Here is a 15,411-nt window from a genome sequence, read left to right on the forward strand (position 1 = left end):
GTTCTGTGGTCCGTTTAGGCCCCTAATCAGTCGATGGGGCCACGTGGCCCATTTTGGTTGGGTTTACACCACAACCAAATTACCTTCATGTTCCTATCGTGGAGCTGAGATAATTACATACATCATTGATACATATACATAGAGCAGTAATACAGTTTATGTCTTGTAATCTCCAAGTGGCTTTGGCTGAAGCCTCTGCTCAACCACCTGGACATGGTGGTGGTCTTGTTATTAGTCCCATCATGATTAATTCAGTGATAGGTAAACTACCCCAGAATAGGGATGATTTCCCTTACTGGCTAGCATAGAAATTTGAGCAATTCGAAGCTGTCTTTCCTCATACTTCGCCTGTGGAAAAACATAGGATCCTGACCATTAGTTTACCTAAAGGACTTATTCCCAATCTGGCTGATTGTATTGCCTGGGGGTAAGCGTTTGCGGTGGTATATTCGTTGTGCTTTGGTACCCCCTCCATGACCGTTCTTCCGTCCGTACTTAAAAAGGTCCAAGACGAGCACAGTGCCGAGGCAGCCCTGGAGTTGGGGATGAGATTGGTAGGGGTGTTCCCTATTGTTTCTGATATGATCCTTGCTAACGTCAAGGGGGAAGCAGTGAACTTACAGGTGAGTCAGCGCCTTGAGGCAGATCCTGAAGTGGATAAGCAATGTGAATTGCCTAAGATTATTGCTAAACTGTATAAGTCCTTAGGGCGGAATAATTTGGAAACTTAGCCTTTTACGCAGCAAAAAGCCCAACATGAGAAGGACAGCCGGCCAGTCTTTCCTAAAAGAAACTGTAATAAAAATCAGAGGCAGCAACAACAGAAGCAAGGTTCGCGTGCTGGTTTACCAACTCCTGAGGCTTCTGAATGTAGATATGATTTGCGTGACCGCTCTAAAATTAAGACAAGTTCCTGATCCGCGCTCTCCTCGTTCCTTACAGGACACGTTTGATTCGTAGTGCGGTGGTGGAGAGCGTCTGGATCGCAGACAAGGTGAGACCACTCAGCAGAGACGTGATCCGCCACGCCAGTTTGACGTGAAGGCCAAACCGGACAGACTGCCTCTTTTTTGGCCCTCGTATCAAAAGAAGAAAGTTGCAGCTATGACAGCAAAGTATGCCTCCGACGGTGAGAAATTGAAATTGAAGACCTCTGAGGCGGAAGCCGGAGGTGGTGTAACTCGTGATTTTAAAACTGCTTATTTTCTGATTATTTTACATTTGTTTAAACTTTGTGTCCACTGAGAAACCCACTCTGCATTTGTAAAGTCCTGCAAGCACTTACAGCGGATTTTAGCGCTGTTCCTTGCAGCGGACTTCACGGCCGCCATCGCGAGCGCGAGGCCACGCCCACCCGTTAGGCCACGCCCACCCTCCCAGCCTATTAAAAGCGCTGATTGCAAGCGCGCCTATTGAAATTGAAAATGAAGACCTCTGAGGCGGAAGCCGGAGGTGGTGTAACTCGTGATTTTAAAACTGCTCATTTTCTGATTATTTTACATTTGTTTAAACTTTGTGTCCACTGAGAAACCCACTCTGCATTTGTAAAGTCCTGCAAGCACTTACAGCGGATTTTAGCGCTGTTCCTTGCAGCGGACTTCACGGCCGCCATCGCGAGCGCGAGGCCACGCCCACCCGTTAGGCCACGCCCACCCTCCCAGCCTATTAAAAGCGCTGATTGCAAGCGCGCCTATTGAAATTGAAATTGAAGACCTCTGAGGCGGAAGCCGGAGGTGGTGTAACTCGTGATTTTAAAACTGCTCATTTTCTGATTATTTTACATTTGTTTAAACTTTGTGTCCACTGAGAAACCCACTCTGCATTTGTAAAGTCCTGCAAGCACTTACCGCGGATTTTAGCGCTGTTCCTTGCAGCGGACTTCACGGCCGCCATCGCGAGCGCGAGGCCACGCCCACCCGTTAGGCCACGCCTACCCTTCCTCTCCTTAAATGTGCTTCCTACGCAAGCGCAGCGGACGAGCGCAGCGGGAGCGCCGTCTGCGCGCCGAAGGCGCGCCTAAGGCAAGCCCGTCTGCGCCCGTCCGCGGTCGTACGCGGTCCAGGGCCACAACCCCTGCTCCTCCAGATGGCCACATACGGTGGAGCAAGCAGGATCTACTGAACTCTTGCCACAAAATCGACGATTCCTGCAAGCATAGTCTATGCGTGGAAAACGATATGGGTTGCGAACACTGTCACTTCTCATTCGACCTTGGTAAGAATACAACCAACATGAACTATACCATACAATGCGGACTGCTTAACGTACGCTCACTGAGAAAACACAGGCTAGACCTATATGACCTACTTACTGAGAACCAATGGGATCTTGTGTTTCTAACAGAGACATGGCTAGATAATGAGTCTACACCCTACGCCCTTGAGGCAACTCCAGGAGGGTATACAATACATAGACTGGATAGACCCACAGGCAGAGGAGGCGGAATCGCAATTATAGCCCGCGAAAACCTACGATGCCAGCTAGATAGCTCTCCCATCCTGGACAGTGAAGCAGGGAGCTTCACTGTCAAAGTGAATAATAACTACACGCTAAAGGGCATACTAATTTACAGACCCCCAGGCCCCATAGCCAGGTTCGAGGAGAGTTTGGTTGAAGGAATCATGGAAACCGCACTGTGCACTGACAAGTTTCTGGTACTCGGGGATCTCAATCTTCATCTTGATAACCCCTCAGACCACGTCAGTAAGAATTTTGGCCAGGCACTGAAAGCCCTCCAACTTACCCAAATTGTTAGAGGCCCTACCCATCAACAGGGTCATCTGCTGGACCCCATATTTGTTAACTGGGGGAAGCGGAAGCTATGACCCCAATTCCCATCCCATGGTCGGACCACTATTTGGTCCCTTTTTTCATACGAATCCCGGGAAGCAGACCCCCACAGCCACCAGCTATGTACCACCTCAAACGGAAATGGGCTACATTCTCTCAGTCCAAATTCTGTGCAGAATTAACGAAAGGAGGAAGCCCAGGAGGGAAGGATGCTGATACAGCCAATGCTAACCTCTGCACACGCATTAATCAGGCACTAGACTGCACAGCCCCTTTGCTAAAAACCAAATCTGGGGGACGCATAAACAAAACTGCCCCGTGGTTCAACGCTGAACTAAGAGTTCAGAAAACTGCACTGAAAAGAACCGAAAGAGAATGGCGCAAGACTCTCTCTGAAGAAACCAGAAAGAATTATCTAACCGAGAGACGAATCTACCATGGACTAATCAGAAAGACAAAAACAGCATATTTTACGAATAGGATCAGTGAGGCTGGTAACTCGACGAAAGAGCTGTTTTCACTCTACAAAACTCTTTCAAGCGGAAACCCAGCTATTGCCCCCGCTGACTGCTCGCCAGAATTGTGTGACAAAATCGCAGATTTTTTCTCAGATAAAATAACAAAAATCTACTCAGCATTCCCTACGCAGTCCAAAACCGGGGCAGACTTCGTTGAAAGCCCAAGGGAGTGGGGAGATAAACCTAGACTTATCAACTTTACTACCCCTCCCACGGAAGATCTTCTAAAAATCTGCAGGTCGGTGAAGTCGGGCTCTCCGAGAGACCCTACCACACCCAAACGCCTGACCGATAGTCTAAGGGTACTAGAACCATACATTAGACATGTACTCGATGTATCTTTTACCACCAAGACAGTACCTAGGGAGTGGAAAAAAGCGGTGGTTCTGCCCCTCAGGAAGAAACCTACCATCAGTTTTGAGAAACTTGACAATCTCCGCCCAATTTCACTCCTGCCCTACCTAGCCAAGGTGGCCGAAAAAACAGTCAATAAACAACTAATGGACTTCGTGGAAAAGGCTGCCTTATTGCACGACACCCAATTCGGATTCCGCCCCCGCCACTCTACAGAGTCCGCACTGCTTACTGCAGTTGAGACCCTACGTCAGGGGGTAGATGAGGGACACACCATGGCCCACATCCTATTGGACCTGAGTGCAGCGTTCGACACTGTGGCTCACGACAACTTGCTACAGTGTCTGAACAACGGAGGTATATCCGAAGCTGCACTCCAATGGTTACAATCCTTCCTGACAGGGAGAAGCTTCCCGGTTCGCCAGGGCGACCACTACTCGAGAAACATAGGTTTGGGTCAGGGCGTCCCCCAGGGTTCGTCCCTGAGCCCAACCTTGTTTAATCTCTATGTCTCTCCAGTGGCTTCAATTGCCGTGAGTCACGGATTGAGCATCGTGTCATACGCCGATGACACGCAGCTGGCTATCTCCCTATCGCGTGCACCCGGTCTTGCGATGGACAGTTTCAGGAACTGCATGCAAGAACTTGCAGCCTGGATGTCCACCAACTGCCTTAAGTTAAACGGCAACAAGACCGAGGTGCTCGTTGTGGGGGGGAACCCATCTGTTTGGTCGTCGGCGTGGTGGCCTCCATGTCTGGATGAAGCTCCCATACCCCGCCAGGGAGTAAAAAACCTAGGCGTATGGCTCGACGATGACCTATCTTTTGGACCCCAAATAGACCGAGTTGCAGGCGTCTGTTTTGGTGTCCTAAAAACCATAAGGAAGATCCTTGACCTCCTTCCTATGTCAGCACGGAAAACACTGGTACATGCCCTTGTGACATCACGCCTAGACTACGGCAACCTACTTTACCTGGGTACCACCTGCAAAGCCATGAATCGCCTTCAGGTAATACAGAACGCGGCAGTCCGTCTCATCCTAAAAATCCCTAAACGATCAGACACCAAAGCCGCTCTCAAAACCCTCCACTGGTTGCCAGTAAAAAGCAGAGTGGAATTCAAAGCCCTCTGTACATGCCACCGCATCCTGGCTAAGAAATCTCCTATTCCACTCCAGAACTTAGTGACAAGGTATACACCTGCGCGCGAGCTGCGCTCCTCATATGAGGGCCTACTTAAGGTTCCTAGGGTCAAAAGAGCCCGTATGGGCGGACGCTCCTTCCGCTATCTGGCAGCGAAAAGCTGGAATTCCCTCCCTCTCCATCTTCGTCTGGATCCATCCGAATCCAGCTTCCGCAAGAACCTAAACACACACCTGTTCTCTAGATAACAGATCACTGGTCTCCACCTCGCTCAGAGTTCTTCAGTTGCAGCGCGGGGACACGCTTTGGCATAACCAAGCGCTTTTATAAGCTACCCTTAATAATAATAATAAAGAACCCTGCTCCTCGATTGGAGATGGACGGTGGCACTCCTCAACAATGCAGCAGAAGTTACCATAGTGCAGGAGGCACTCCATCCTTGTCTGGAGGCGAGAGCAACTGATACGTTCATCACAGTGCCTTCCCCCCTGCTTTTAAAACGCGCTCCTGGCCCCTACCTTGCACCATAATCTGGAATCACCACCGCTGTTTGGCGGGTCCGGGTTACCGGGAGGTTGTGGGTTTTTCTGGCTTTCAGCGCCATTTTGCATTGGGGAGGAAGCGCGAGCGCCATCTTGGAGCGTCCAGGTCACCTGGGACGCCGAGACGACGCTATTTAGGGCGAGCTGAGCGGAAGGTGAGTCTGCTTAGTGCCCTTGAGGGCGAGAATATTATCGGTTGCCCCGCTGCTGTTCGCGCTGGTCGCGCGCTCTCTTTGCTCAGCATAGTTTTTTAAAACACCCCGTTTTGTGGACTTTAGTTTGTTTTATTTTGCCTTCCCCCCTGCTTTTAAAACGCGCTCCTGGCCCCTACCTTGCACCATAATCTGGAATCACCACCGCTGTTTGGCGGGTCCGGGTTACCGGGAGGTTGTGGGTTTTTCTGGCTTTCAGCGCCATTTTGCATTGGGGAGGAAGCGCGAGCGCCATCTTGGAGCGTCCAGGTCACCTGGGACGCCGAGACGACGCTATTTAGGGCGAGCTGAGCGGAAGGTGAGTCTGCTTAGTGCCCTTGAGGGCGAGAATATTATCGGTTGCCCCGCTGCTGTTCGCGCTGGTCGCGCGCTCTCTTTGCTCAGCATAGTTTTTTAAAACACCCCGTTTTGTGGACTTTAGTTTGTTTTATTTTGCCTTCCCCCCTGCTTTTAAAACGCGCTCCTGGCCCCTACCTTGCACCATAATCTGGAATCACCACCGCTGTTTGGCGGGTCCGGGTTACCGGGAGGTTGTGGGTTTTTCTGGCTTTCAGCGCCATTTTGCATTGGGGAGGAAGCGCGAGCGCCATCTTGGAGCGTCCAGGTCACCTGGGACGCCGAGACGACGCTATTTAATGCTCGCTGGTCTCGCGCAGCGGTAACGCGCAGCGGAGCGCCTTCCCTGCGCCTGAGTCGTGCCAGAGTCCTGCCCGTCTGCGCTCGTCCGCGTCTCGGAGGCGGACGAGGTCGGACTCTGGCTTACGACTCCTGTTGTCTGCTGGTTCTGAGGCTGATCACCCGCAGTTTCAGGATGATTACGTACAGCGCTGCCTCCTTGTGTGCCTTGCGCCCCACTCGCTCGGCCTGTCTGTCTCTTTTCCCCGGCGGTCGCCGTTTAGGTAAGGGCTGCCCCGTGTGTAACTGGCTCCCCACATTATCATCCTCCCATAGTCCATCTACCCCTCCTCAGTACTGTCATAGCGCGTTGCTTAACACTAGGTCCCTTCCTCGTCATACCTCGGATATATGGGATCTCCTCGCGCACTCCAAGATCTCTTGCTTATTCTTAACTGAGACGTGGCTGGGAGCGGGTTCTGAACCCGACATTGCCTGTGCTGTCCCGCCTAATTTTTCCATCTTACGGAGGGATAGAACTGAGGGAAGGGGCGGTGGGGTGGCTCTGATAGTGGACAAGGTCTTTGACTGCTCCTCCTTTGTGGTGGACAACATTGCCGGATGTGAAGCTTTAGGCTTTACACTCCATCTAGCAGCGTCTCAGACCTGTACTGGAATTCTCCTCTATCGACCCCCTGGACCCATTGGGTCCTTTTTTGAGGACCTACAGTCGGCCTTATCAGTACCTTGTATGCGCTCGGCGCACTGCTTGCTATTAGGCGACTTAAATTTACATATGGACTGTCTTACCGATGCTGAGGCTACCAAACTCCGTGAGATTACAAAGATGTTAGGGCTAGCCCCTTTTATCCACAGCCCTACTCACGAGAAAGGCCACACGTTAGATGTGATTTTTTCCTCCAAACCTATTGAGGTGTCCCCTCCACTCCCGGTCCTTTGGTCAGATCATTATCTGATAAACTTTGACCTAGTGCTTGAATCTAAGCTTAGACAAAGGGCTCGGGAGGAAGGCTCCTGGCAATTTAGAGCCTACCATCTAGTGACAGCAGACATGCTCTCCGATGCTCTCTGCCAATATCCGTGTCATTTGACAGGGGTTTTGGAAACCGACCTAATCCTGGTCCAGAACTGGATGCAGGCAAGATTCGAGGAGATGGCCCCTTTGAAGCCTGCTAGAACAGCACCTCATCTCAATTCTGCTCCTTGGTTCTCTTCCACTTTACGTACAATGCGACAAGATTGTAAAAAGCTGGAAAGGCGGTGGCGGCGCAAGTACGATCTTGTGGAGCGAATGAATTACCGGGACGCGATAAAATCTTATTATAAGCAGATTGCCGCAGCCAAAAAGAATTATCTGGAGCAGAGAATTGACAAAGCCGATAATACGAGCCGGGAACTCTTTAGGATTGTGAAGGAGTTTGTCAACCCTGTAGTAGGGTCCCCGGTTCATTCTCATACGGAAGAATGGATCAAACAGCTCGCTGAGTTTTTTGTGACGAAAATCTCAAAGATTCAGGACACTTTTCCAACGGTGGATTCCCTAACGGCTGATGTTGTGTTAGGGGACAAGTTGACCTGTTTAGCTCCCTTACAGGCTGAACCTGGGCCCGTGTTATCGGTTTTTCCCCAGTTGTCCTGTGAGACATCGCTTGAGCTGTTATCCAGGCTGCAATCTGGTTCGCCTCTGGATGTTTGTCCGGCGAAATGCCTGGGCAAGGTGGCCTCGGCGTTGAACAGTTTGCTGAACCCCCTGCTTAATCTTTCATTGAGTTCAGGGGTGGTTCCACGTCAATGGAAACACGCACTCATTCTGCCGCTGATTAAGAAGCCTCTGCTCGACCCCCTGCAATGCGCTAACTATAGACCAATCTCCCTCCTCCCTGCTCTGGCGAAGGTGTTGGAGAAACATGTTCAGCATACTCTGACCACCTTTATTGAGAACAACAAACTGCTGCATGATTCCCAGTCCGGCTTTCGTGCGAATTATAGCACGGAGACGGCTCTGGTAGAGGTTACCGACGCCATCAGGGAGACGCTCGATCATGGGGGAAAGGCTATGCTAGTTATGTTGGACCTATCGGCGGCATTCGACACCGTCCCACACGCAGGTCTTCTCTCAAGACTTAGGGAGATTGGTCTGCGTGGGACGGTGTTGGATTGGTTTCAATCCTTTCTTGCCGACCGCCGACAGGTGATCTGGGCTCCGCCGTTTTCGGCCGAAATGCATCCGCTGGAGGTGGGGGTGCCTCAGGGTTCTATCCTGAGCCCCACCATCTTCAACATATACATGGCCCCTCTTGCGGAGGTAGCGGAGGCGTTTGGGGCCCGGGTCATCTCATATGCTGATGACACCCAGCTCTTGTTCACCTGCAGGAAGGGAGAGGCCTTTAGCGGCGGCAGAATCAAGGACTGTCTGAGTGCAGTCTTTGCGTGGTTTCAGCGGCTCAGCCTGAAATGCAACTCAGATAAATCTGAGCTGCTCTTTTTCGGCTGTGCCCCTGATCCGGGCTGGAAGACATGGTGGCCCCAGGACATGTCCCCCCCAGAGAAGCCATCTTCTCAGGTAAAAAATCTCGGAGTGGTGTTTGACGATGATCTATCTTTCCGTCCACACATCCTGGGATTAGCAGGGAAATGTTTCAGCATCCTTAAGATGCTCAGGAAATTCCTTCCTCTACTTTCACTGCAGTACCGTAGGAATGTAGTCCAGGCGCTCGTGGGCTCCCGCCTGGACTATGCAAATGCACTTTTTGCAGGCCTACCTAAGTATCTGTTATCCAGACTGCAGATCGTTCAGAATTCGGCGGCCAGAGCTATCTATGGGCTGCCCAGGAGAGCTAGTGCCTCTGCGCTTCTGGCTAGGCTGCACTGGCTCCCAATTTCGGGGAGAATTAGATTTAAACTCCTCACTCTGGCTTTTAAAGCCCTTCATGCGATTGGCCCTAACTATCTGAGGAAGCGTATTGCTTTCTATGTGCCGCGGAGGCCGCTGAGGTCGGCGGACCGGGCTATAATGGAGGTGCCTGTGGTCAAACGTTTTCGGATGGGAGGTCGTTCCTTTCAATACGTGACAGCTTGCTTGTGGAACGAGCTCCCACTCTCCCTTCGGAAAATGAACAACCTCCTGGCTTTCAGGAAGGAGCTGAAGACTCTGCTGTTCACTAAGTAACCCGCTGTGACTGTAGTAGGTTTGTGCCTTTGGTTTCTTGTTCTCTGGGCCTCTTTGCCAAAGCGCCGGGACACCCTTTTGGGGTAGCCGTGCGCTCAAAAAGTGCGGCCTAACATAACATAACATAACAGTGGAAACAGCTGATATGCGAGTTGCACCCCCTGATAGGCTTTATGAGATAGACATCCAAATTTAGGGTGATGGTAAACGTACAATTAAGGGTATCTTTTAGGACACCCTTACCTCCTCATATGATATTTTATTGGCGGAGACAGATTAGCCTCCTCCATTTCTTTTGGCATCTTTTAGGGGAGAGGACGTGATTCTCCCTAGTTTTTCCTGTTTTGTCCCAGGTGAGCATAAATAATCCTACGCAGCTGAGTGGGCCTTAGTCCTAGCGCTGGCTGTATATCACAATCAGGTAGGCTGGGATAAGGATTCCCTAGTACATGAAATTCCTTTGCGTTCTATACCACAGCCACAGGCGCAGTATACAATCAAGCATGAGGCTAGATCATTCGTATGTGAAATTTTGACCCAGTTGGAATATCAGGGTGTCATTGAACCCTGTGTTTCCTCAATGAATAATCCTCTTCTTCCGATATCGAAACCGGAAGGTTCATATCGTATAGTTTTGGATTACAGACATTTAAACAGTCACGTTCGGAGGAGCCTAGCGCGCAACCAAGATGGCCGCGTAGGTGCGAGGCTCCCGAGGACCTCCACGACCTCCTATGACTATCCTGAACATATCCTGTCCCAGATGAGGGGACTGTGTTGGTGAGCCCGAGCTGAGGTGGCGCCCGTTTTCCGCTTCCAAATCGGACCTCGGACACCGACTTTAGCACCGATTGAGGTTCGCGGCCTACTCCTAGCCGAACCCCGGATTTGCGTTGTGGGGCGATCCAGTGACGAAGTGAATAACAGCGGCGGATAGGGCTTGGTGGCTCGTGTAACCCACACTTTCACTTTCGCTTTCGCACCCTCCTGGCTGTCTCTGCGAGGTTGGGTCGCGGGGCTTTGTGTGTTGGTGTGTTGGTGTGGCCTCGCTGGGGGGCCCTGCCTGCCCGCCGGCTGTGATCCGCCCCGCAGATCTGGGGTGGCACCCCCCCGGAGCCAGTGGACCAGCTTGCCCGCCCTTCACGACGTGGCTGGTGCGATCGGGAGACTGGGACCATGGCCACGAAACAAGATGGCGATCGGGCAAAGGTAAAATCAACCCGGCGTGGCGCAGCCCATCAGTCCAACAGCATGGATCGCTATACCCTCCAGAAGGGATCTCCTGAGGTGCCACGCAAGTCCCCTGAGGGCCCTACTGATGCCCCCGATCTGCCCACGGATCTGACTCTGCGGGATGTCATGGGCGCCATCACCGAGATGAAGGCCTCTGTGGGCCAGCGTTTTGACACGCTGGCGCAGAAGATCGACTCGGTCCTCGTAGATGTTGGCCTGATAAGGGCCGATCTCTCCAAGACCAACGACCGAGTCGATTCTTTGGCCCACACCGCATCGGGCCTTACGACAGATGTGGCGGCCCTGCAAACGGAGGTGCGCCGGCTTGCTCGGGCGAGTGCGCTGATGGATCGTCGCCTGGAGGACTCCGAGAGTCGGGCCCGGAGGAACAACATCCGTATCATCGGGGTGCCTGAGGGACGTGAGGAAGCGGCGGCGGACCTTTTCGTGGAAGACCTGATTGTTACCCATCTCCAGCCACGGGGGCTGAGTAAATTCTTTGCTGTGGAGAGGGCCCACAGGGTTCCCGGGGGAAGGCCTAAGGTCGGAGCCGCTCCGAGACCTCTCATCGCCCGGATTTTTAATTTTCGGGACAGAGACGCTATCCTGCAATCCTCCAGACTACAGGGACCGATTAGACTTGACAATATGGACATTAATTTCTATCCTGATTTTACCCCTGCGGTCCAGAAGCAGAGACTGAGCTTCCTTGGTGTCAAGCGCCGTCTTCGGGACCTAAATCTCAAATACGCCATGCTTTTCCCAGCTAAGCTGCGAGTGGAGGTGGAAGGTCGCACATACTTTTTTGATCGTCCCGAAGCGGCCGGGGACTGGCTGGATACTCTGTCTGGAGATCGGGATCGGGGTGGAGGGGGGGGAGCGGCCGGGGGAGAGGGCTCGCCGGATCAAGACTGAGGGACTAATATTAGGCCTCGCTCGAGACAAAAATGATGCCACTTCTGACTATACGTCTGATTGCTTAAGTTCCCCTCCTATGGAGGTCGTGTGGGGTCTCTTGGGGGTTCTCCCTCCTCCTCTGGGGGTCTAGTTAGTTTAACTATCTATGGGGCGACAGGCACACTGCACGTTGGGGGGGCTGTCTGGGCTCATGCAGGGGTGCAGGGAGGGGGGAGTTTTGTTGGGGTGGGTGGGCAGGGATGGGGTGTTGTTCGTTATTATCACAAGGCAATCCTTTTTTTGTGTTGGTTCTACTGTGCTCTCGGGGGGACGAATGATGGTTTCCGTGTATGATGGGGGGTAGGGAATTGACTTTGTTGTCTTGGAACGTCAATGGGCTGGGGGACAGGGTCAAACGAGGTGTGGTCCTACAGTATCTGAAGCGACTCTCGCCTGATGTGGTCTTCCTGCAGGAGACACACCTTATTGGCAATTCCTTCTGCGCCATGAATCGGCGTGGCTACCGCCTCGTGGCCCACTCGGGCTTCACGTCAGGCTCGAGGGGTGTGGGTATCATGGTAAAGAACTCGCTCCCGTTAGAAATTGATGAGGTGCTCCATGATGACAGGGGACGTTACACTGTCTTGGTGGGTAGAATGGAGGGCAAAGTGGTTGTCTTTGTGTCAGTGTACGTCCCACCGGGGTTGCAGTCGACCACCTTTGCAGATCTGGGGCGCCTCCTCCTTGGCCTTCCCGGGGGGCTTCTGGTGGTGGGGGGGGATTTCAACGCGGTGGTTTCTGGGACTGTGGATCGTCACCCCCCTAGGGACCTCCCCCGGGCACAGGCGTGGCTATCCGGCCTCTTGGATACACTGGGATTGGTGGACTGCTGGCGCTTAAAACATCCCACGCAGCTGCAATACACTTTCCACTCGGGGGCCCATGGTAGTCTCTCACGGCTAGATTATGTCCTTGTCCCGGCGGCCCATGTCGGGAGGGTGGGGGAGGTGCGCCATTTGGCACGAGGTATTTCGGACCACTCCCCGCTATTGTTGCATTTTGATGTCTTTCCAAGGGCTGAGAGCAGGGTGGTCCCAATCAATTCCTGGTACCTGCGCGACCCCACTATTCGCGCTGACTTGATTAAATCCCTCCAGCGCTATTTTGAGGAGAATGTGGGGTCAGTGCCTTCAGCTATCCCCCTGTGGGAGGCCTTCAAGACAGTACTTAGAGGGGAGGCCCTGTCCCTTATTTCCCACGCCCGGAGGCGCGATCGGGAGGAGGTGACCCGGGTGGAGGCTGAAATAGCTGAGCTGGAGGGTAATCTGGAAGATGGGGTGACGGATGCTGCACTACATGTCCTCCAGCTCAAACAGGCGGCTTATAGGGCCCTCGTTACGGAGGCGGCCAGGGGCCTTAGTACAGAGCAACAGGGGCGACTGTATGATGTGGGTGATAAGGCTGGTAAACTGATAGCGTGGTTGGATAAAAAGGAGAGAGCGAATCGTGTGGTCCCGCTGATTGAGAAAACGAATGGTGTGTGTGTAACTGAGCCAGAAGAAATTGTCTCCTGTTTCGCGGAGTATTTCCGCGAGGTGTATTCCCCGGTCTCTTCTTGCTCGGAAGAGGATTCCCGTGCCCTGCTCAGGGATATCGCGCTGCCTTCCCTGTCCGGGGAGGACAGGGTGTCGCTGGACGCCGCTCCCACCTCCGACGAAATCGCCCTCGCCATACGCTCGGTCGCTTCTGGCAAGGCCATGGGCCCGAACGGTATCCCTATCGAACTGTATAAGCTGCGACCGGATACATTGGCGCCTCACCTCCGCGCAATGTTCCTCGCGGCCCACTCGCTGGGCTCCCTCCCGCTTGACCAGCGTCTGGCTACAATCGTGGTGATCCACAAGGAAGGGAGACCTCGGGATCGGGTTACTTCTTATCGGCCTATCTCATTACTGAATGCGGAGCCTAAAATTCTCGCTAAGGTACTCGCCAATCGGCTGGTCGGTGTGGTGGGAGATCTGGTTCATCAGGACCAGTCTGGATTTCTTCCCCATCGCAATACAGCCCTTAATCTGCGGCGTTTGCATGGGGTGCTTGCGCGCGTCCCATTTATACGGGAACCGGCCATTTTGGCGTCCTTAGACGCCACCATGGCGTTTGACAGGCTTGAGTGGCCATACATCTGGGCGATGCTTGCGAAGTTCGGATTTGGCCCAGGATTCATCAGTTGGGTCAAACTGTTGTATGCGGGCCCATTGGCGCAGGTGGTCGTGAACGGAAGAGTATCGGCCCCGTTTGAGCTGGGCCGGGGCACGCGGCAGGGCTGTCCCTTGTCGCCGCTTCTTTTTGCGCTTGCCTTGGAGCCCCTGGCGGAGTGGCTGCGGTGGGAGCCTTCCATCCGTGGTCTCCGTTGGACCCCCGAGTATGAGGACCGCGTGTCCCTATATGCTGACGACATCCTTCTGTACCTAGCCTCCCCACGTAAATCACTTATAGTGCTAGTTGATGTTTTACACTCGTTTGGTCGTAACTCCGGTCTTGTCATCAACTGGGCTAAATCGTGTGTGTATGTTCTCTCAGGGGAGGCTCCTATTCTCCCGCGGGGCTGTCCGATCCAGATCGCCCCGCAGGGATTTCGGTACCTGGGTGTCTTCATTACTCTGGACCCGGAGGCCCGGTATGAACGGAATCTGCTTCCCCCCCTCCAGCGTCTGCGGGTAGATGTCGCGCGCTGGCGGCGCCTGCCGCTTTCGCCGCTCGGCCGGGCGGCATTGTTCAAGATGATGTCTCTGCCGCGTTTTCTGTACGCTTTGCAGAACACTATGGACTTGGTCCCGGCGCGCTACTTCCGTGAGGTGGAGAGTCTGCAACGCCGCCTGTTCTGGGACGGGAGGCCGCGCATTGCTCTGGCTAAACTGACGCTCCCATGGTTTGACGGGGGGATTGCCCTCCCGGATGTTAAACGGTACTATTGGGCCTCCCAGCTCGCTGCCATTAACCATGGCCTCTACGGGCCCGCCTTAAACCCGGCATTTGAAATGGACAAGATGCTCCTGCCAGGTGGCGACTACAATCGAGCGCTCTACTCTAGCGCGCCCGACTCTCGTCTGACGGGCCCCACGCGTGTTATGGTGCAAGTCTGGCACGCGGCCAATGCAGCTATGGGGTGGAAGGACCGTTTGACCCGGGCATCACCTCTATACGCGTCTGAGCGGTTAGGTTCCCTGTGGACCTCTAAGGGCTTCGAGAAGTGGGACATAATAGGTATCAGTAAAGTGGGGGATCTTTGGACGAGGGGAGGATTTAAAACGTTCGATATGCTGCAGATGGAATTTCAGTTGCAGGGCAGTGAATACTTTCGGTATTTGCAGGTCCGTCATGCGCTGGGCTCCGTCTTCTCGGACGCTGCCTCCATCCCGGAATATTCCCCCCTGGAGGATAGAATGCTGGATGGGCACGTCCCGGACAGCACGATCTCACTTATATACAAAAAGCTCATAAACGACCGCTCGGGCCTGTTGACTGCCCTTCGTGCGGCTTGGGTTGCCGACGGGCTGGAGTTGGACGACGAGGTCTGGACCTCCGCGGTGGCCTCCCCGAAGGAGGTGGCCATACCAGCTCGCCTTCGCTTCGTCCAGCTCAAGATACTCAACCGGGTCTACATGACGGGGCCAAAGCTTCTGCGTATGGGCTATGCTGGAGATGGGTTGTGTAGGCGTGGGTGTGGTGCTTTGGGGACCTTTATGCATATTTTGTGGGAGTGCCCGGAGATAGAGGGGTTCTGGCGTGGTGTACATGAGGTGCTGCGACTGGTTACGCATGTGGCGCTGTTGCCTGAAGCGAGGAGATGCCTGTTGAATGTGTGGGAACCGACTGATTACTCGGCGCCGCAGACGTGGTGGGTGACTCTGGGATAT

General features: G+C 53.4%; 1 long non-coding RNA gene across 1 annotated transcript in view; it reads left to right on the top strand.

Annotated features, from left to right (window-relative positions):
• The window catches only part of LOC146867639 (uncharacterized), a 58,876-nt gene that overhangs the window by 37,797 nt on the left and 5,668 nt on the right, over positions 1-15,411 (top strand). Inside the window, exon 3 of the long non-coding RNA XR_014961798.1 lies at positions 943-1,129. This is a non-coding gene — a long non-coding RNA (uncharacterized LOC146867639). The remainder of the gene's footprint in view (positions 1-942; positions 1,130-15,411) is intronic.

This window comes from Triturus cristatus, chromosome 1_2, assembly GCF_964204655.1.
Source record: "Triturus cristatus chromosome 1_2, aTriCri1.1, whole genome shotgun sequence".
NCBI lineage: Eukaryota > Metazoa > Chordata > Amphibia > Caudata > Salamandridae > Triturus > Triturus cristatus.